This window comes from Podarcis melisellensis (genome assembly GCF_964234715.1).
Source record: "Podarcis melisellensis genome assembly, chromosome: 1".
In the NCBI taxonomy this organism is placed as follows: domain Eukaryota; kingdom Metazoa; phylum Chordata; class Lepidosauria; order Squamata; family Lacertidae; genus Podarcis; species Podarcis melisellensis.
Genome location: NC_138528.1, coordinates 18,915,673 through 18,936,585, shown reverse-complemented (window position 1 = coordinate 18,936,585; position 20,913 = coordinate 18,915,673).

Sequence of the window (20,913 nt, the reverse complement as noted above, 5' to 3'; positions counted from 1 at the left end):
CCTCTGAGGTTCGACAGAAATGTTCACCATACAGCCAAGCAAAGTATGCAAAGTTGTTTGATGATTATAATGATGCTTGAAATCTGATGGCTTGCTCACTCTAATGGCTCTTGCAGGAACTCTCCCCCAGCCTTGTAGCTTCATGGAGAGGGAGGGCACTGTAGTATTTTTGTAGGAATCACATCTGGGAAGAGAAAGGATTAAACCCTTAATACAAGGCCTACCATAAGTCAAAGTGAGGGCAGCATCTTAGATGGCAAATGGTAGTGTGTAGCAGCAGCGACAGTCCTTGGCTGTTCCTCTGAAGCATCCCACCAGCCTCTGTTGGAAGACAAAGATGTGCATGTTCTCCACTGTCCACCACCCCCCTGGAAAGAAAAAAAAAGTGGTCTGCTGCATCAAGTGTGGATGAACAATTTATATTTAACTGCCAGTTCAGCTGGTTTGAGTAAATGTACTAGAAGCTGTTGCCATCTTGTCCTTTATCTCTGTTTCAAGTGGTGTTAATCATCACTAACGGCCAGACAGAAGTACTAGAAAACAAATACAGTGGTACCTCAGGTTACATACACTTCAGGTTACAGACTCCGCTAACCCAGAAATAGTGCTTCAGGTTAAGAAGTTTGCTTCAAGATGAAAACAGAAATCGTGCTCCGGCGGCACAGCGGCAGTGGGAGGCCCCATTAGCTAAAGTGGTGCTTCTGGTTAAGAACAGTTTCAGGTTAAGTACGGACCTCCGGAACGAATTAGGTACTTAACCCGAGGTACCACTGTAACTTTATTTAAACAAGCTTTCGTTAATGCCTAGATTTCTCTGACTCTCCTGTTCTCTTTCTCTATACTTTTTGGGCTGAATCACTTCTTGCTAGCTGTTACCTCAACCTGCTCCTTCCCTCTGTGTCACTGAGTTTCTCTCCCTGGCTGCTGTCCTAAGCCTCTCACGTAGTTCCACACACAACCCACCTCAGCAAAGCATCATGGGCTGACCCTGAACACACACCAGGACTGTAATTAATTGATGAAGATCAAAAGATGCCGCTGCACACTACAAAGCCGATTTTTTCTCTTTATTTTTTATTTTTTAAAAGGTATAACGTGCAAACATGCACTTTGACCTGTAGATGCCATGTGTATGGACACAGAGCTGCCATTCACAATTGTTGTGTTGCCTCCCCACGTTCTCCAGCAGAGGTCTATTCCAATCTGAATTGGCTTCTTGAGGCTATAGCTTTGAGCATAAACATTGCATGAAAAAGGACCCATTCTCAACCCTGAGATTGTAGTGCTAGATCAGGGTTTCCCAAACTTGGGTCTCCAGTTGTTTTTGGACTACAGTTCCCATCATCTCTGAACACTGGTCTTGCTAGCTAGGGGTGATGGGAGTTGTAGTCCAAAAATGGCTGGTGACCCAAGTTTGGGAAACCCTATGCTGGATGGTCCAATAATCTGACTCAGTATAAGGCAGCTTCTAATGTTCCCAAATATATCGTGCAGTATTGAGCTATGCCTCATCTTTAAGAAGGGGACTGGTTACTTTTTTTAAAAGGGCTTGTTTGTGGATGATTGAGTAAAATCACTGTCCTTGTGTAGATTTATATAGATTTCTGGGACTCCAGCAGACTAAGAACAAGAGTGGCTCCAACAGTCAAGAAGGTGGTTTCTGCACATACTCTAGAGCAGCCTTTCTCAGTCTGTGGGTCCCCTGTTGGACTACAATTCCCATCAGCCCTAGCTACCAAGGCCAGAGCTCAGGGATGATGGGAGTTGTAGTCCAACAACATCTGGGGACCCACAGGCTGTGAATCTAGAGGGAAGTGAGGGGCAGATGGGGCTCATCAACCTGGAAAGGCAGCCCATCTAGGAGAAGGAAAACTCTGATCCTAAAACTCCACTGCCTCCATTTTCTTTGGGAGAAGAAAATGCTAAGGAGTAAACCCTACATAAATTCAGAATAGAGCCCCTAAGATGGTTTAATGGCAGCTTCTATGCCTCCTTCCAGCAATTCCTGCAACTAAGCTGATGCCAAACGTATTGCTGTGCTTTCCTTTGCACCACATCAGCAAGGTTGAGAAGGAGGGGTCTTGTCATCCCTGGGGAAGCCCAGGACCTCCATACAAGCTACCCAGGCTTGTGCCCCAGGGACATCACTTCAGTACTGCTAATGCAGTGGTCTGTCTTCAACTCCATTGTCTCTTGAGACAGACAGATGCCAACAACTGATATAGATTTCTGAGGGACAAGATCATTATTAATGTTAGTCGTTTTATTTTATATGGGCTGGAAGCTGCACAGAGTGACTGGGGAAACCCAGCCAGATGGGCAGGGCATTATTATTATTATTATTCTCGCAAAAAGTTGAACTTCTTCAATATAAGGCTTGGCCTAGCGAGCAAATTCCCTTGTGCAAGAGGATGCATTAAACAAGAGTGAATTAATCCACAGCTTTCCTTTTCTGCTCATTATCAAAGGGTTTTACTTGCTACACTGTTGGAGTTCAGTGGAATAGGTTAAGAAGTACCCCGTTAAAGAGCCCAATGCACCATTATTGTAGTACCACTGGTGTCATGTCTCCTTCTGGTTTGTATAAAAAAGAGACAGAAAGAGGGAGAGAAATGCTGAGAAGGGGAGGGGGGGAAGCATAATCTGACTTTTGAAACTTTCCTCAAGTCGAAGAAAGGTACTTTTACATTTGTGCCAGCTACAGTAATTAGTAAACTTGTTCTTAATAGTGTTGTTAAAATGTAATTTTTTCACACTTTCTCTGACTTTGACACTGCTGCTTTTGAAACTTCATTTTGCACTTTGTTCCATTGTTCTTTAATCTGCTGCACTTTGCATTTAGTATCACTGAAATTTCGCACTTACTATGTCAATAACATCTGGCAAAATTGCCACCTATTAAGAGTAAGTGTTCTTTTCCCCCCCACCCTCTCCTGCGAGAAATGTGATGGTGTATTATATTGGTTTCCCTTGAGAGGCTAAGGAGACAATTTTAAAGCAGATAAATGCATTAAAGAAATAACCTGAACTATGAGAGAAGGTTAACGAAAGTCAGAAAGTTTTTTTTTTTAAGCGTTTTATTCCCTTTGTTAAAAGCAGCCTGTGCACATAGGGAGTGGCTAAATTATTGGGCTATGGAAATGTTTGTGCATTTGGTTAGAAGCAACTTTCTAAGCCCACAGCCTCATGAATTTTCATAGGCTTCAGTTACTCTCTCCATACACCCGCACACCTGGTTGTTGTCGAATTCCCGGTGAGCCAAAGCAAACAATATATGGCGTCAGTGAACTCATTCTCCAAGTGGCAATCCTTGGGCCTTTCAGCACTTGATATTTATAGTGGTATAGTTCCTGATTCCCCCCCCCCCATCTCCAGATATTTGGGGGGGGGCATGTTGCCACACAAAACCATCATTTTCCAGCCAGAACAGTGCACTTCCCCCCCCCCCACTGCAAAATATCCAACTGCAATGCAAGATTTAGAATGAGCCTTCAATATTTCCAAATGTATGGTTGTGTGTATTATCCCTGTTTTTGTGCGGAAGGAGTTAGTGGGTGTGGTTTGGGACACATCCGTGTTGCTCCCCTCCCCTCTGGCCAATGTGAGCTGCCGGTTTGTGAGCTCAGTTCAGAGGAAGGATAATGGCAGACAGAGACAAGGGGACTGAGTGAAAGACATGGCATCCATCAGCAATGGGACTCACATCTGTCTAGACCTGGTTGGAACTGCAGCCATCTACGGCTTTGTTATCCAACATTAGAAGTGAATTTGAGGCACCGTGCCGCCTGCACAGTCCATCCCTTGATTTATTCAGCAAGACAGTCCTGCATGTTTGATTTCAAATGGGAAGTCCTTCAGAAAAAGGTTTACAGAATTGGAAGAGCCCAGCAAATTTATGAGGAAGCGTCATTTGCTGTGTTGTAGGAGAACATGCATTATTCCACATTATGTTAAAATATTTTGAACATACAGGGATTCACATTTGCTACCTTGCTGTCTGCTTGCTAGTCTCCACCTCCCTCCCCTTGTCACAATTTACATGAGGAATTTGTAAAGGGTTTTCTTCATTATAAATAGGTGGGGGGGACAGAACAGGTGATGTGTTACTGCTTCAACTTTAAATGTCTGTCATGAAGGACACAGAAGTAGCAAAAGAAAGCTCATTTTAATATTGTCACTGTTTTCTTTCTTCCACATATACAATTAAGGCTCAGCTATTTGCATCTGAATTGATCCTGAATTATAATATGGAGTTTACATACCACTGGTTACAAATAATGAGGTAGAAAAGAACAACAATTGCAGTCCTCCTCTCAGATTTCCCCCCCTTGTCTCCAAATTCCCCCTTTCTTTCCTTTATTGGCTACCATTTAACATCTTTTCTCTGACATGAATGCATTTCCCCCCTGACAGAAATGACTCCTTTGACAGCGCCGGTTTTGAAATAATTTTGAGGCACAAAGGATTGTTCTTTACCACACAACTAATGAGCATAAACATATATCAAAATGGCTCATGTGTTGTCCAGTGTTATCCAAGTGGATAATGTGGAACTCATGGCAAGTCCTCTTTGTTATGAGCACCAAAGTCACTTTGAATTTCTTAATTTAGAAAGGATTTGTCTTTTCCCCTTCTCTCATAATAATCAGAGGGAGGGTATTAAAGGAGAAGGACTCTGGCACATCCAATTCCGAAAGTAGAGAATATGTCCACCATCTTTGCCCAGGAAAAATCCTGGAAACTGTAGCTTGATAAGGGTCTCCTAACAACTCTCAGTGCCCTTAACAAAGTACAGTTCCCAGATTCTTTGGGGGAAGCCATGGCTTTTAAAGTGGTATAAGAGTGCTTGAAATGTATGATGCGGATGAACTTTTTGACATGGTTTTCTTGAAAAGTCATGATATGAGGGAAATAAAACATCCCCAAAGATGTCTTTCTTTCTTTCTTTCTTTCTTTCTTTCTTTCTTTCTTTCTTTCTTTCTTTCTTTCTTTCTTTCTTTCTTTCTTTCTTTCTTTGAAAAATAGGTAGGTATCAAAAGGAAAAAAGCTGGATGCCTCGATCCAGGTCTGAGGCAAGTACTTTTTGGTGAGAGAATCCCAGTAGAGTTTTAAAATCACAAATTATGCAGCAAAGTAAAGCATGGAAATATAGGTTGCTAGACCTTTAAGATATCCTGTTTTAAGTTGCTTCCAAAGTTCCGCTCTTCCCATAGCATAGAAAGAGATCACATGTTTGGTAATTTAAAAATGGTTGACTTACAAACCCTTCTAAGGTCAGATTCATGTGCTTTTCCATACAGCAGTCAGAAAACACAGGCAGTAAAACTTAGGTTCCAGAGTGGTGAATGTTTCTAAATTATTTTTATAGAAATACAAAGATGGCTTGCTTAAGCTGCACAGTCTGAGCTTGGAGCAATCAGTTCAGACCTTCTTACTTGTAAGGTTCACCTGGTGGAAAGAGAGAGAACAAAGAGCTTGATAACCCTTCCTCCCATGGTAAGGGGGAGTGACCTAGTAAGCCTGGCAGGGCAGCTTCCTCTGTGGTCTTAACCCCTTCATGCATTAATTAGACTTAAGCATGTTGGTTATAGGAGGCTGGTTGTCCCACAAAAGATTGGAGTGGGTGAGTTTCCCTGAAAATGTTCAGAAAGGGTTGGCTTACATTAATTAATTTTATGAAATGGCTACGATTCCCCCATCCTACCCTTAAAAATAAAAAAGTTTGTGGCCACAAGGATCTCTATAGCCCCTTATCAATGTTTTCTGATCCAGGAACATCCATGCGAACAGCGCCACATTGTAAAGTAGTATTAGTCTCTGGCCAACATTTTTCAGCCTGCACAATACCCAGGACTCAACGCCTCTGCAACACAAAGGCATTAGAATATTTTGCAGGGGGAGTGAGAAAAAGAACATTCTGAGAAATCTTTCAGAAAAAAATAATTCAGAAAAATCTTTCATGAGAAATTTCTTCTCAATGATCTATGGAGTTCTGTGTTGTGTTACTATTCTGAGAACTGTAGCTTAGGGTGCTGAAGGCTGTTTGGAGACCCCCTAATCCCAACCACAGAGCTATAATTCATAGAGTTCCCTAGGATCAGATATTGATTGTTAAATCTATCTTTGGACTTTTAGCTCTGTGAATCAAACTGGTCTCCTTACAACTCCCAGCACCCTTAGCAGACTACGGCCCTCTGGCTTCTTTGTGGGAAGCCACGGATGTTTAAAGTGGTATAATATTGCTTTAAATGTAAGGTGTGATTGTGGCCTCAGAAGCAGAGTGTGAAGGCAACAGCCATCCACTGTTATTTGCCTTTAGCATCTAATACTCGGATGCACACTGACTCTGAAGAGGAAAGATCCATTTACCCATCATGGATAATGGCCATTGATAGCCTTGTCCTCCATGAATTTGTCTAATCCCCTTTGAAAGCCATCTAAGCTAGCGGCTAAGCCCACATCTTGTAGGGAATGCCATTAAGCTAATTATATGTTGTGAAAAGTAGTTGCTTTGTCTGTCCTGAACTCCTGCCACTCAACTTCATTGGGTGACCCAGAGTTCACCCAAGAGAGAGGGGGGGGACTCTTTCTGCCCACTCTTTTCAGACTATTCATAATTTTATAATGTCCTATCCCTATGTAGTCATTCATTTTCCTTCAGAGAATAAATGTCCCAAATACATTCGGCTTTTCTCAGAAGGAAAGATGCATACCCAGTGCTATTCAGTGCTATTTTTCTAGAAAAAGAGGTGCCGGAACTCACCATGAATGCCTCTCTTGTTGTCTTATAATGAAAATGGCGCCCACCTGATAGGTGCCAGAACTGAGTTCAGGTGAGTTCTGGCTGCAAAAAACCCCCTGTGTGTACTACCCACCCAACATGTTGAAGGAACTTTTTAATGTTTAATGCTGTACAGTGGTACCTCTGGTTGCAAACGGGATCCGTTCCAGAGGCCTGTTCACAACATGAAAAGCCCGCAACCTGAAGCGCCATATCTGTGCAGGTGCACGGCACGATTTGGCACTTGTGTGCATGCGCAAAGCACGATTTAGCGCTTCTGCACATGCATGAGTGGCAAAACCCAGAAGTAACCCTTTCCGGTACTTCCGGGTCACCGCGGGATGCAACCTGAAAAAACATGAAGCAAACGTAACATGAGGTATGACTGTATTGTGTTTTTAATATTTGGTTGGGAGCCGCCCAGAGTGGCTGGGGAAACCCAGAAGAAGAGTTTGGATTTGATATCCTGTTTTATCACTACCCAAAGAAGTCTCAAAGCTGCTAACAATCTCCTTTCCCTTCCTCCCCCACAACAAACACTATGTGAGGTGAGTGGGGCTGAGAGACTTCAAAGAAGTGTGACTGGCCCAGCCAGATGGGTAAAGGTAAAGGCACCCCTGACCATTAGGTCCAGTCGTGGCCAGTCGTGGTCCAGTCGTGGCTGACTCTTGCAGCTAGATTAGATGTATTCAAGTCTCCAGGGCCAGATGAACTGCATACAAGAGTATTGAAAGAACTGGCAGATGTGATCTCAGAACCACTGGCAGTCATCTTTGAGAATTCCTGGAGAACAGGCGAAGTCCCGGCAGACTGGAGGAGGGCAAATGTTGTCCCTATTTTCAAAAAGGGGAAAAGAGAGGACCCAAATAATTACCCCCCAGTCAGTCTGACATCAATACCAGGGAAGATTCTGGAGCAGATCATTAAGCAAACAGTCTGTGAGCACCTAGAAAGGAATCCTGTGACCACCAATAGTCAGCATGGATTTCTGAAAAATAAGTCATGTCAGACTAACCTGATCTCGTTTTTTGACAGAATTACAACCCTGGTAGATGAAGGGAACGCAGTGGATGTAGCCTACCTTGATTTCAGCAAGGCATTTGACAAGGTGCCCCATGATATTCTTGTAAAGAAGCTGGAGAAGAGTGGCTAGTGGGGTGCCACAGGGTTCTGTCTTGGGCCCGGTCTTATTCAACATCTTTATCAACGACTTGGCTGATGGACTCAAGGGCATCCTGTTCAAATTTGCAGATGACACCAAACTGGGAGGGGTGGCTAACACCCCAGAGGACAGGATCACACTTCAAAATGACCTTGACAGATTAGAGAACTGGGCCAAAACAAACAAGATGAATTTTAACAGGGAGAAATGTAAAGTATTGCACTTGGGCAAAAAAAATGAGAGGCACAAATACAAGATGGGTGACACCTGGCTTGAGAGCAGTACATGTGAATAGGATCTAGGAGTCTTGGTTGACCACAAACTTGGCATGAGCCAACAGTGTGATGTGGCAGCTAAAAAAGCCAATGCAATTCTGGGCTGCATCAATAGGAGTATAGCATCTAGATCAAGGGAAGTAATAGTGCCACTGTATTCTGCTCTGGTCAGACCTCACCTGGAGTACTGTGTCCAGTTCTGGGCACCACAGTTCAAGAAGGACACTGACAAACTGGAACGTGTCCAGAGGAGGGCAACCAAAATGGTCAAAGGCCTGGAAACGATGCCTTATGAGGAATGGCTAAGGGAGCTGGGCATGTTTAGCCTGGAGAAGAGGAGGTTAAAGGGTGATATGTTCAAACATGTAATAGGATGTCACATAGAGGAGGGAGAAAGATTGTTTTCTGCTGCTCCAGAGAAGCGGACACGGAGCAATGGATCCAAAATACAAGAAAGAAGATTCCACCTAAACGTTAGGAAGAGCTTCCTGACAGTAAGAGCTGTTCGACAGTGGAATTTGCTGCCAAGGAGTGTGGTGGAGTCTCCTTCTTTGGAGGTCTTTAAGCAGAGGCTTGACAACCATATGTCAGGAGTGCTCTGATGGTGTTTCCTGCTTGGCAGGGGGATTGGACTCAATGGCCCTTGTGGTCTCTTCCAACTCTATGATTCTATGATTCTGGGGCTGCGGTGCTCATCTCGCTTTATTGGCCAAGGGAGCCGGCGTACAGCTTCCGGGTCATGTGGCCAGCATGACTAAGCCACTTCTGGCGAACCAGAGCAGCGCACGGAAACGCCGTTGACCTTCCCGCCGGAGTGGTACCTATTTATCTACTTGCACTTTGACGTGCTTTCGAACTGCTAGGTTGGCAGGAGCAGGGACCGAGCAACAGGAGCTCACCCCGTCACAGAGATTTGAACCCCCAACCTTCTGATCGGCAAGCCCTTGGCTCTGTGGTTTAACCCACAGCCTCACAGGTATAAATAAACAACAGCAGCAACAACAACACCAACATGAGCAGTACTGGTGGTATGCTGATGACAACCTGGATAGCTCAGTTGGTTAGAAAGTGGTGCTGAATATGCCAAGGTTGCAAGTTCGATCCCCGTATGGGATGGCTGCATATTCCTGCATTGCAGCAGGGTGGACTAGAAGATCCTCAGGTTCCCTTCCAGCTCAATGATTCTATGACTCATTAAGAAGGAGATGACTCATTAAATGGAGATGTGAGTGCTGGACTATAACCAGGTGCTTGATCCCCCTTGCATATTGCAGTAGTCCTTTGGTTCCTCCCTTTTTTGAAGTTCTGCCTCAGGTGCAAATGCCTCATTTATGAATTAAAACAACACATTGCTTACACCATTTGCAGCAGTTGTACCAGGTAAAGCACTTTTTGTGCAGCTGGCCCTGTGATGCAGGTGCCAGCATCTAGAGGAAGTTGTCAAAAATTGCCACGGTAAGCTTTCCAGATGTAAAGTTGCTGCTCACATGACAATTTTTAACATGTGGAAATATTCTCCCGAGTTACTGTTCCACATCATACCTGCAAATATAACAGCATCACATTAAAGGGGAATAGCAGTTCCTTGCCTATAGAACATTTTCCCAAGCATTTGGGATGTGAATCCACACAAAAAAAGAGATTTATTTTTTTTGCAATGCTGAACCACATCATTAATGTGTATCACATATTGATTATTATCTTCAGTTGCCTTAATTGCACACCATGTTCCCCTTTCAAAAGTACAGCTAACTCTCTGTGCAGTAGATGCAGCAAAATGACTTACGGTTGTGCATTGCATGTGCTTAATTGTTGGCTGTTTGACATAATTGCACACCCACTTGTGCATCCAATCAGCTTTACTTTGTGGCTCCGACAATAACACGCTCAAACCTTCTGCCTGCTCAGTACACTTATTTGAAACAGTGAATATGTAGGTTTTGTATCTGAAGTGGGAGATCGCAGGCATCGGTGACGTGATTGAACTCCCTTGGAGTTCTAGGTGTTGCCATCCTTTCTGATCACACGTGTATCTCCTGAAACACAGGTATGATTCACAGAATCATGCCCGTGCCTTTACAAAAAGAGAGAAGGAGAGGAAATGGTTAGCCCTTGAAATGTACAATACCTTGTAATCCATATTCCACTAGAGGTCATAGTTCCCTGTTTGAGGACAGCTGTGCAAAGTAGCACCTTTTCCTCTGAACTCCCGTACAGATGACCCAGTTACTGTCAACACTTAATCATTCGCTTCTGGGAGCAGAAAATACTGAAGGGACAGCATTGTTACCAAGTGGAGCAAGAAGCAATTATGTACATTGCCAAACAATGTTGGCATCATTTAAGGAGACATTTTGCATGAAAGTTTGATCCCAGTTTTGAGACCCTTGTTGTAAGAGGGCAAGTAAAAGGAGATATCCTTGTCAGCTGAACAAAATTAACACATGCAGTTCATTTAATCGTACCCTTATGGCCTAAGAACTAAGCAACCTGTGCGCCTTGCGCATGCCAGTTATTAGAGACAGTTTATGCCACACCAACTGATTTTCATGGTTGTCAATGATGAACGGTAGCTTTTATTAAAGAAGTGTTTGGTAATGACCCCAATCCACTGGAAGCAATCTATAGACCTCTCCTGCTGAAATTGCAAAAAGGTGCTCCATCTAGCAATCTCTGTGTGTGCTTGATGCTACTGAATTGCTCAAGATCAGCAGATACTAAATGGTGGGAAGAGAGAATTTCCTGCTGGTTAGGAAGGCTTTTTCTATAATAATAATAATAATAATAATAATAATAATAATAATAATAATAATAATTTATTTCTTTATTTCTTTATACCTCGCCCATCTGGCTGAGTTTTCCCAGCCACTCTGGGAAGCTCCCAATCGAGTGTTAAAAAAATACAGCATTGAATATTAAAAACTTCCCTAAACAGGGCTGCCTTCAGATGTCTTTTAAAAATAGTTGCTTATTTCCTTGACATCTGATGGGAGGGCGTTCCACAGGGTGGGTGCCACTACCAAGAAGGTCCTCTGTCTGGTTCCCTGTAACCTCCCTTCTCACAATGAGGGAACCGCCAGAAGGCCCTCGGTGCTGGATCTCAGTGTCTGGGCTGAATGATGGGGGTGCATAAACTTCTTCAGGTATATAGGACCGAGGCCATTTAAGACACACAAAAAGCAGAACTACTTGAATACAACAGTATTCATGTCCACTTTAAAAATGCCCCAATGGGAATGATGCTACAGCAGGACTTCCAGTGATGTGTGTGTGTTCCTTTTTGTTCTCATTTGGACAAGGGTTTCCTATAAACATTTACAAAGAAGGTGAATGCATTATTCACATCTGTCTTCACAGAAGAACGTATAGCCAGCTCAAAACCCAGCACCCACCAACATTCTAAAAGAATTTCTAAAGTACCCTGCAAAAAAGGCTGAAAAATGGAAGCATCTCTCATGGAGGAAGCAAACTGTTGAGAAACTGAAGATATTTGGCAAAGCAATGATTTCAACCCATGCATATAACACCCTCAGCCTTCTAAATGTATTTGTGCTCCATCTTCTCCTTTTGCCATAGGTAGCAATATGGATCAGATTTTTATTATTATTATTGAATCTTGGGGCTTATGTCATTAGTGTTTCATGTGAACATTTGCAAAAAAAGAAGTTTTTTGTTCTTTTTATTACTTGTTCCAGTCTACGCAAGTTAGTCATGTCTTGGAAGTAAATTGTTCCCTTAAATAGTAGGTTGTTGACTTATTTGCTCCATATGTCTTCTCACAATTAAAAATAACTTCAATGCCATAATGTCCCAATTAAAATAAGAGGGAAAACCATGACTAACTTTATTCAGAGTGTTACTTGATCCTTTAATTGTACTTAATCTTTTTTCACCATTGTCACTCAACCTTCAGTCTTAGCTAGCTGCTTAGCCACCTGCATTAACACTGGTGATAATGTGGTGTGACAACTACTGAAAACCAGAAATAGCTGGGAAAACCCTAAGGAAATTGAATCTGTTTGATTCTCATGCTCAGATCAAATGTTAGGAGAAACCATGGTTGTTGTTTTTTGCAATGAGAACAAGCTGCAGTAAGCCACAGTCTCATGTGTTTCCCCCCCTCTCCTTTTTGTGCCTGTGAGGAAGAGAGCTACCTCTTTCAGTTTTAAGCTAACCACAGTTCCCCATGATATTGAAACTCAGGCAATTGTGATCTGATTGAGCTGTAGTTAGTAAAAACTAGCCAGGATCAAACCATGGTTTTAGCTCCTGGTTGCCATTTGTTTTCAAAACACTGTTTAGCCAGAGCACAGTTCTATGAGTTCAGGCGTCATGGGGAACTGTGGTTAGTTTAAAATGGAAAGTGACTTCTCTTCACGGGTTCGAAAGCAGTCATGGGAGGGGGAGTGCATGAAGCTAGTGGGAGTTAATTATCATAGCACAAAATCATAGGTGTCTGTTATATCAGGACTGAGAGTTGCTCTGTACAGTCAATACTGAAGTTCTGGGTAACAAACAAACAAACTGGCTAAACAATGCACCAGCCAAAACCCTCATTGCACTGTGAAAATTCCTGGCATCCCTCACTGGGAATATTTCGTGCCTGATACCCTGGAGAGTTGCGACCAGTCAGTGTAGACAATATTGAGCTAGATGGACCAATGATATGACTCAGTATAAGTCAACTTCCTATGTTCTGGTGTTCTACACACTAAGGGTTATTAATGTGGTCACTCCTAAGTACTTTCCAGTGCTTTGGATCTGAGGTACGTTATTGGCTTCTGGATGATGACGTAGACTGCATAATGGGTTGAGCACAAATGTCATAAGTCTTATACCAAAGTTAACTAAATAATAATAATAATAATAATACCTTCAGGTATACAGGACCGAGGCTGTTTAGGGCTTTAAAGGTTAGCACCAACACTTTGAATCGTGCTTGGAAACGTACTGGGAGTGTAAGTTAATAATAATTCAGCAGCCACGGTGGGGAATAGTGGCCCCCTCAATAGGGGGGGGGACTCAGCCCCCTGCCCACGAATATTGAGGGGCGCCAAGCATCTTCTGCCCCTATAGTTGGCATGCCTGGTAGGAGGAGACTGTTGGGCCCTGGCTAAAGATTGCAGCGAAGTTGAAAGCACGTTGCTTTCGATGAAATGCCTCCCAATACATCCTGTAGTCTACAATGTTGACCCCATCCATTTGGCATCTTTTGCATGAAGAAATATACTCTCTCCATTGAAGTAGATGAGACAGACTGGGGTTGCAGAAGCTTTGTTGAAGCATTTGCTTGTATGGGAGATTTATACACCACTAAACATTACCAAATGTCATGGCCGCATGCAAGAACAACAGGAATACAGCAGATAAAAAAAAACTATCCAAAGAGAAATCTGACTGATGGCTCTGGAAAGGGCAGAAGAAATAGGAGCGGCTTCCCCCCCCCCCAAGCATGCAGTGAAAAGTGTACGATTTTGGGTCCTGTCTAACTTCAGTGGGCAGAAATAATGAGATAAGGCCATGCATGCAATGGGCACAGTGGAGAACAAGCCCAGCTTTGGATCGGCTGCAGTCATTAAAAAATATATGTTCATTTACCCCAGAGATAGATGTACAAATCCTCGGCATGCATGACTTGTAATGCTCTTCAGGTCCTAATATAAATGCAGTATTTTAATAAAGATGGTGTTTGCTTGTCTAAAACTCACTTGTGATCTTAGCTGCTCTTGGAGCACACAACCATGATAGCTATAGAGCCTGATCCTATACATATTTACTCAGAAACTGTTCTTCTTTCCCCAGTGCTTGAAATAAGTTATCTTCTCTTGTTGTTGTTGTTGTTGCTGCTGCTGCTGCTGCTCCTCCTCCTCCTCCTCCTCTTCTTCTTCTTCTTCTTCTTCTTCTTCTTCTTCTTCTTCTTCTTCTTCTTCTTCTTGAATTTATATACCGCCCTATACCCAGTATATTTTTGAATTATGGTGCTGGTGCTGGAGGAGACTCTTGAGAGTCCCATGGACTGCAAGAAGATCAAACCTATCCATTCTTAAGGAAATCAGCCCAGAGTGCTCACTGGAAGGACAGATCCTGAAGCTGAGGCTCCAATACTTTGGCCACCTCGTGAGAAGAGAAGACTCCCTGGAAAAGACCCTGATGTTGGGAAAGATGGAGGGCACAAGGAGAAGGGGATGACAGAGGACGAGATGGCTGGACAGTGTTCTCGAAGCTACCAGCATGAGTTTGACCAAACTGCAGGAGGCAGTGGAAGACAGGAGTGCCTGGCGTGCTCTGGTCCATGGTGTCACAAAGAGTCGGACACTACTAAATGACTAAACAACAACAACAACAACAACAGTATATACTAGTGAGGAGTGATAGACAGAAAGGCAACCTGTTCTTCCTCCTCAGCGATTCCTTCTCTTTTTAGGAACTGCTTGTTGGTTAAGTAGATCTCTTCCTTTCAGGCTTGTACTTCTTCTCTGCTTTTTCTCCAAGTCAGTTGCAGTATGAGTTAGCATGTTAACTTCTCGGCTCCATCTTGGCCAAATGCAGAACCCATACCTAGAATAATAAACCTTAAGTTTCCTTTATCCTTTCAGCCAGCAGTCTTACCAGGTTATTTCTTTCTCCACGCAGCTGCAATATATACCCCAAACTCCAGGACAGTGGACCTTTTCCCCAGATGCGTGTGTGCACAGGATTGCAGCCTGCTATGTCAAATCTGCCTCAGTCCACAAGCTCTGCAGTGTCCCAGGGGATGCAACTACTCATGCATCTGCATACATCAACCCCATCAGCCAAAATGCCATCTCACGTTCTTTGTCTGCAGTCCCATCTGACACCAGCTGCTACCAATCCCCTTAAATTCTTTTGCTGTGCATTCTTCAGCTCCCTACACTGCAAGCCTGCACAGGGAGTGGGTCCAATGGAGGGCACAGAATCTGAGATACAGAAGCTGGGAACTGGAACAAGGCGGCTGCATGTGTGGTGAATCTTGGTTGGTTCAAAGGGGATCCTGGAATGACATCCCTTCCCTTTTATTTTGTTTACAGTGATACCTTGGGTTAAGTACTTAATTCATTCCAGAGGTCCGTACTTAACCTGAAACTGTTCTTAACCTGAAGCACCACTTTAGCTAATGGGGCCTCCTGCTGCTGCCACGCCGCTGGAGCAAAATTTCTGTTCTCATCCTGAAGCAAAGTTCTTAACCTGAAGCGCTATTTCTGGGTTAGCAGAGTCTGTAACCTGAAGCGTATGTAACCTGAAGCGTATGTAACCCGAGGTACCTCTTTCCGTACATCTTTCTGCATCTACTCACATTAGCTCAAGGCCTGGCTAGACATGTTGTTAAAAGTGTTATTGTACTGAATATGCAAGTAGCAGCAGTTGGGGGGCATGGGGGAAGGAATGATAGCAAGTGGGGGGAGAGAGAACCCTTTCCTCTCTTCTGTGGTCCTGACTTCCCCAACCTCCACTCCATTGGGAGGAAATCTCCCCCCGATGCTAGAAATAGCTTCTTGAACTCCCAAAACGGAATAAGAGACAAATTAACCTCTTGAAATGCAAATAATTGCTGGACTCACAGCCTTTGAAGCAGCACAACTGTAAGCATGTTTACTCATTGTGTTTAGGATGTGCATGGGCTTTCAGCCTACAGATATATGTGTGCGATTGTCTGTGCATGTATCAAACTGAGAGAGAGAATAGAGACATTTAAAAAAATAATCCCAATCATGCAATTGTAATTCTTGTACATGCACACACTACATGCTTCTTCATTTTCCTACAGGGCCACCTCTCCACATACATATGTGTGCATGCATGTACTCTGGAAGTAATGAAGTAGTGCATGCTCAGTGTTCCTGCACCAGATGTAGTTTAGCAAACAGATGTTTCTGCTGTCGTTTCTGACAGCACTGATCACTTGTGGAAAGGGGGACTGATTCCAAGCACCCCTTCCCGAAACAGGTGAACATTGTCATCAGAGCTGCTACCAGTGCTACCCATCTGCTTAGAAACAAGAGAATATCCTGTTGTGTGGGATGTATGCAAGCAGCTTCTGGGATGGGGGCCGCTGTCCCTGTGCAATTTCTACATTTGCCGCTATGTGTATATATTTGGTGTTGCATCTCTCATGCTCACTGTTCAGCTGCGATGATGAGGCACATGTTTTAATAACAAGGGTTCCTGGCTGTTAAAACGTGTCTCCTGAGGTAAATGCCACCTCTACTGGGAACCAAGTCATGCTTTGTGTTCTTGTCAGGGAAGTAGTTTTCTGTAATGGTATTCTCTGCGCCAACTGCTCCCCCCCCCCCACTGCTGCCACTCCTCTCACCTCAGAAATGCTGGTACAGTTTAAGAATCTCTCTCCTGCACAGAAAGCATGGCACTTCCAAAGAATCAGGTTGTTGTATGAATCTCAATAAAAGCTGGAGGTCATTACTGAAAATTGCATTTTCTGAGCGCACAGATTTTCCTCCTTTTGAAGAGTTTGTGCAGCTTTTCAACCTGTTGAGCTCGAAAAACCCACTTGCTAGCCATGACAACATCTGATTCACACTATGAAAACAAATAAACGTTGGTGTCAATTATATGAAGGTTACTCATATCCTGTGAAAATGTATATTTCCTAAAGGCAGCATACACACAGAGAGACAGACAGACATAGTATGTGTATATTGTTCAAAAGTTCATCTGTGTTCAAAGCAAATAAACTTCTGGTTTAATTTACAATGTAGGCACAAGGCTTTATGATATCCTGTTATAAGAAAGTGATGGGGGGAGAGAAAAATGTTCTGTTTGTTATGTGTTCCTTACAGTGATATTATTATTATTAGAATTTAGACTGCATGGTTTTTAGAGGTTTTTTTAATACATCCAGGGGGAGCTAGGGAGTAACAGATTTGCTTTTTCCTAAAGATGAATAAGGAAATATGGATGTGCATAAGAATGAAAGAAATCACCAGTTTTTGTTTTATTTCCTGCTCTTTCTCTCTGCCCATCCAATGCCAACTTAATTTTTTATTATTATCAGAAACTGGTCAGATGTTCTCAGAGTGGCAGAGAGCTTGCCAAGGTCACTGTCAAGGACAAAGGAATCAATTAGTATGCAGATCAGAACCAAGGAGTTCAAAGGTATTGTTCAGATTCAATCACATTAGCCTGGCCAGTAATGAACAAGCGGCATGACCTTAATCATGGAGTCTAAGCCACTCCTTGAAAGAGTGTGTGTGTGTGAGAGAGAGAGAGAGAGAGAGATGAGAGAGAGAGAGGGAAGAGGTATAGAAAGCCCTTTAAAAGAAAAAAAGAAACAGTCTAAATGCTGCTTAGCAAAATTAGCCAACCCCCCCCAAATATTTTATAGGCCATCTATATTTCAGCAGCTGCAGAGTCCGAAGCTGAACTTGTAACTTAAGAAACATTGCCACTGAGTCACACATTTAGGATACTTGAATGAAAATGAATGCCCAACCCATTGCTAATAAGTGATTTGTTGCAAGATACATAGCTAACTTCTGGTGTTCTGTGACTGCAGACTGTGTCTCCCAGTGCTGCTGGTTTTTCCTTAAAGGCATGAAGCAGTACACAGATTGCTCTCTCATTCCCCTCCTGCCTTGCATTTCATTTCCTCTTTCCCCTTGCCTACTTAGATGAACGACTGGTGGTAATCTGTGGGCATTCTGAAAATTCAGTCCTGGGCAGAGCGAATGTTCATAGGACATTGCAGCACATAATGCGAGTTGGTGGAGCCTTAGAGTCTGAATTGCCAGGTTTCTTAAGGAAAGTGTGTGTGAAATTGACAAATACACATTGCAAGGAGGTTGGTACTAGTGCTGTGCCCCTTGATGGTTCTCCATCACTTAATCAGAAAAGAAATCACATTTGAAAATTCTCGCAGGTGGGATGGAATATAAGAAGCTGCCTTATGATCCATCAGGGTATCAACAGTGACTGGCAGAAATTCTCTTGGGTTTCAGATGGGTTGCCTCTCAGTCCTACCAGTAGATTCTGCGAATTGAACATGGAACCTTCTGCATGCAAAGCAGATGCCCTGTCTCTGAGCTATGACCCTTCCCCTTGCAGAGCTTTCATTGTACTTTTGTGAGTATTCTTTCATTCATTGGTCAAATCATGTGGTCTATATTCTGCAGCCTCCCTGGGTGTCTGCAGTTCCTCAAGATCTTATGATTTCCATGAGAACTTGGGAAGGCTAGTATCTACCATGCCATCTACATTGTTGTTGTTTTTTAAAGGGGGAAATCTATTTAAAGAAATAAGTGTGGTTTTATACACACACACAGGTAAAATGAAGCACTTTCCTTTAAAAAAAACCACCACTCAGCTCACCAGTCTTGGTAGCTCCCTCCCTCCCTGGCTTCATGTTTTTCATTCAACCCATGCATGGGGCTTTCTCCAGATATTGAAGCATGGGCAGCCAGGGAGGCTGCAGAGTTCTAGAAAAATGTTTCATGGAAAGCAAAGTACATGTACCACCCTTGGTCACATCACAACAATAGGCAACTCAACACCACACTCACTGAAATTGGACAGAAATGGTAAGGTGCCCTGTGAAGAAGGCAGCAGAAACAGCAGCATCTTTTGCTGGGGAAGAAAAATACCCCCCACCCCCACCCCACCCCCCAAAAAAGAAGAAGATGGGATTTGGAAGGTCACAAGTTGAGACAGCCAGTGCCATTTTTTTTGTGTGTAACACTGCATGTCTGCCTTCATAGGTACCGGCACCAATAACTCAGTGGTTAGCATTACGATGAAATTTCAGCGCTAGCTACAGCTAGAATGTGCTTGTTTTTCTATGCTAATGATGGATTTCATTTTCCCCATATGACAGGGTATTGTTTCAAAAGAAAGACTGAGTTTTCTGTACTTAGCATGATGTGCCTTCACAGTGCCCAGTTATAAGCGTTTGCTGTGTGTGAAAATACAAATCCACATTAAATGTTGATTTGTCACTCCTATGAGATGAGTGACATCTTTCTTTAACAGGACAGGTCCTAAAAGTGATTGTTTCTGTTAGGCTATGTAATTGTTGTTGTTGCTATTGTTGTTGTTGTTAATTTACAGATCACCTTTTACATTCGTTTCAAAGTGGTTTAAGAACATACCATTTAAAAAGCTAAAAATCATGTTTAAAACAGTACAAAAACACCAACAACTAAAGATTGGTTTAAAAACAATAAAAAGTGAACACCTGAGGCAGAGACCTAGTAAATTTCTCTAGCTGACATTATTGGCTGAGAGAATGTGATTGGTTTTAACTGTTTTTGTAAAAGAATGTTTTAAATTCTATTGTTATTCATGTGTTTCCACCCTGGGCTCCTTTAGGAGGTAAGGTGGGATATATATTGAAATAGCAGCAGCAGCAACAGCACAAACAGTTGCTTCTCTGCAAAATTTATTTGCAAGTTTCATTGGGGAAAGTGCCTGCAAAAATCATTTTGTTTCTTTATAAATGAAGCATGAGAGATAAATAAGGAATTTGTATAAGGACCCCTTCTCCTCAAAACCCTTGGTTTCTCCCCTTTTCTTTTTGTATTTACCCTATCTACTGAACGTGTGATACATGAAAAAAAAAATCTAGAATAAGATGTCAAGTAAGAGCCAAAGTAAACATACAAAAACAGTATTTCAGTTTTTTAGATTCGGGTATCAAGGAAATATGGGATATCTTACCTGAGGGGTTCTGTTCTCTCTCTAAAAACAAAAAAACAAAAACAAAACAGGCAATAGTTATTCAGGTCAAACTCTAATAAGGCAAGGAACTATTTCTTTCCATACCCCATGAAGAAAGTTTATTGGAATCTGCTTTTGTTTCCAGGATTCTCCTCTGAAACTTTGAAATGCTTAAAACAGTAAGCAAGTATTTGCTCTACTTTTATTATTAGTAATAATAGGAATAGTGCAAGGGAACAGTAATAATTATATACATCATAAACCATTGTTGCAGTTCCAAAAAGGAAACCCATAAAAGTATTATATACTCTGCAAGAGAAACATTGGGGGGGGAATGTTTTCTTTAATATCAGCACATGCCACTGATGCTGATTTAAAATTATTCACCTAGTCAAGAGGTCTTCTTTGATCATGATATTGATGGTGCTTCTGGTGGATTTCAGAGTAAGAGAGGTCTGTTTCTTTCGTCTCCTATTCCACCCCCAGCCTTCACCAAACAAGGTCATCTCTTCTTTAAAAAAAAAATTTAAAAAATGGGGACTAGAAGTTCCTAGTACAAGATTAAGTTCTAACCATGTTATAAAAGTAAGTGCTTTTCTCTATAATAAAAGGTGTTTAAAAGGTTCGCTACAGCTTTAAACAGAATTACAATTTACTTCTTTTCAAGTGTCCAGGCCATAAATTCTTCTCAATTCCCTCTCTCTCTCCTTGTCGGAATTAATGAGATCAGATTTGATCAGGGCAGTGATGTGTTCAGAGCCAAATCACACAACAGTGCGTGTGCGGTAATGGAATTTGCATCTAATGCATACATAAATCAAACATCTTTCTGGACATTTTCATATGCATAATGTCATTTCATCCAGTTCTCTCTGTGCAAAAGGGGGGGGGGGAGAGAAGATTTCTCTCTTTCTTCCTCCCTCTCTCCCTCTCTCTCTTTCTCTCTCTGAGAGAATGACTTTCTTTAATGCTTTCATTTTATTTTCGCTGACTACAATTCCAGAGAA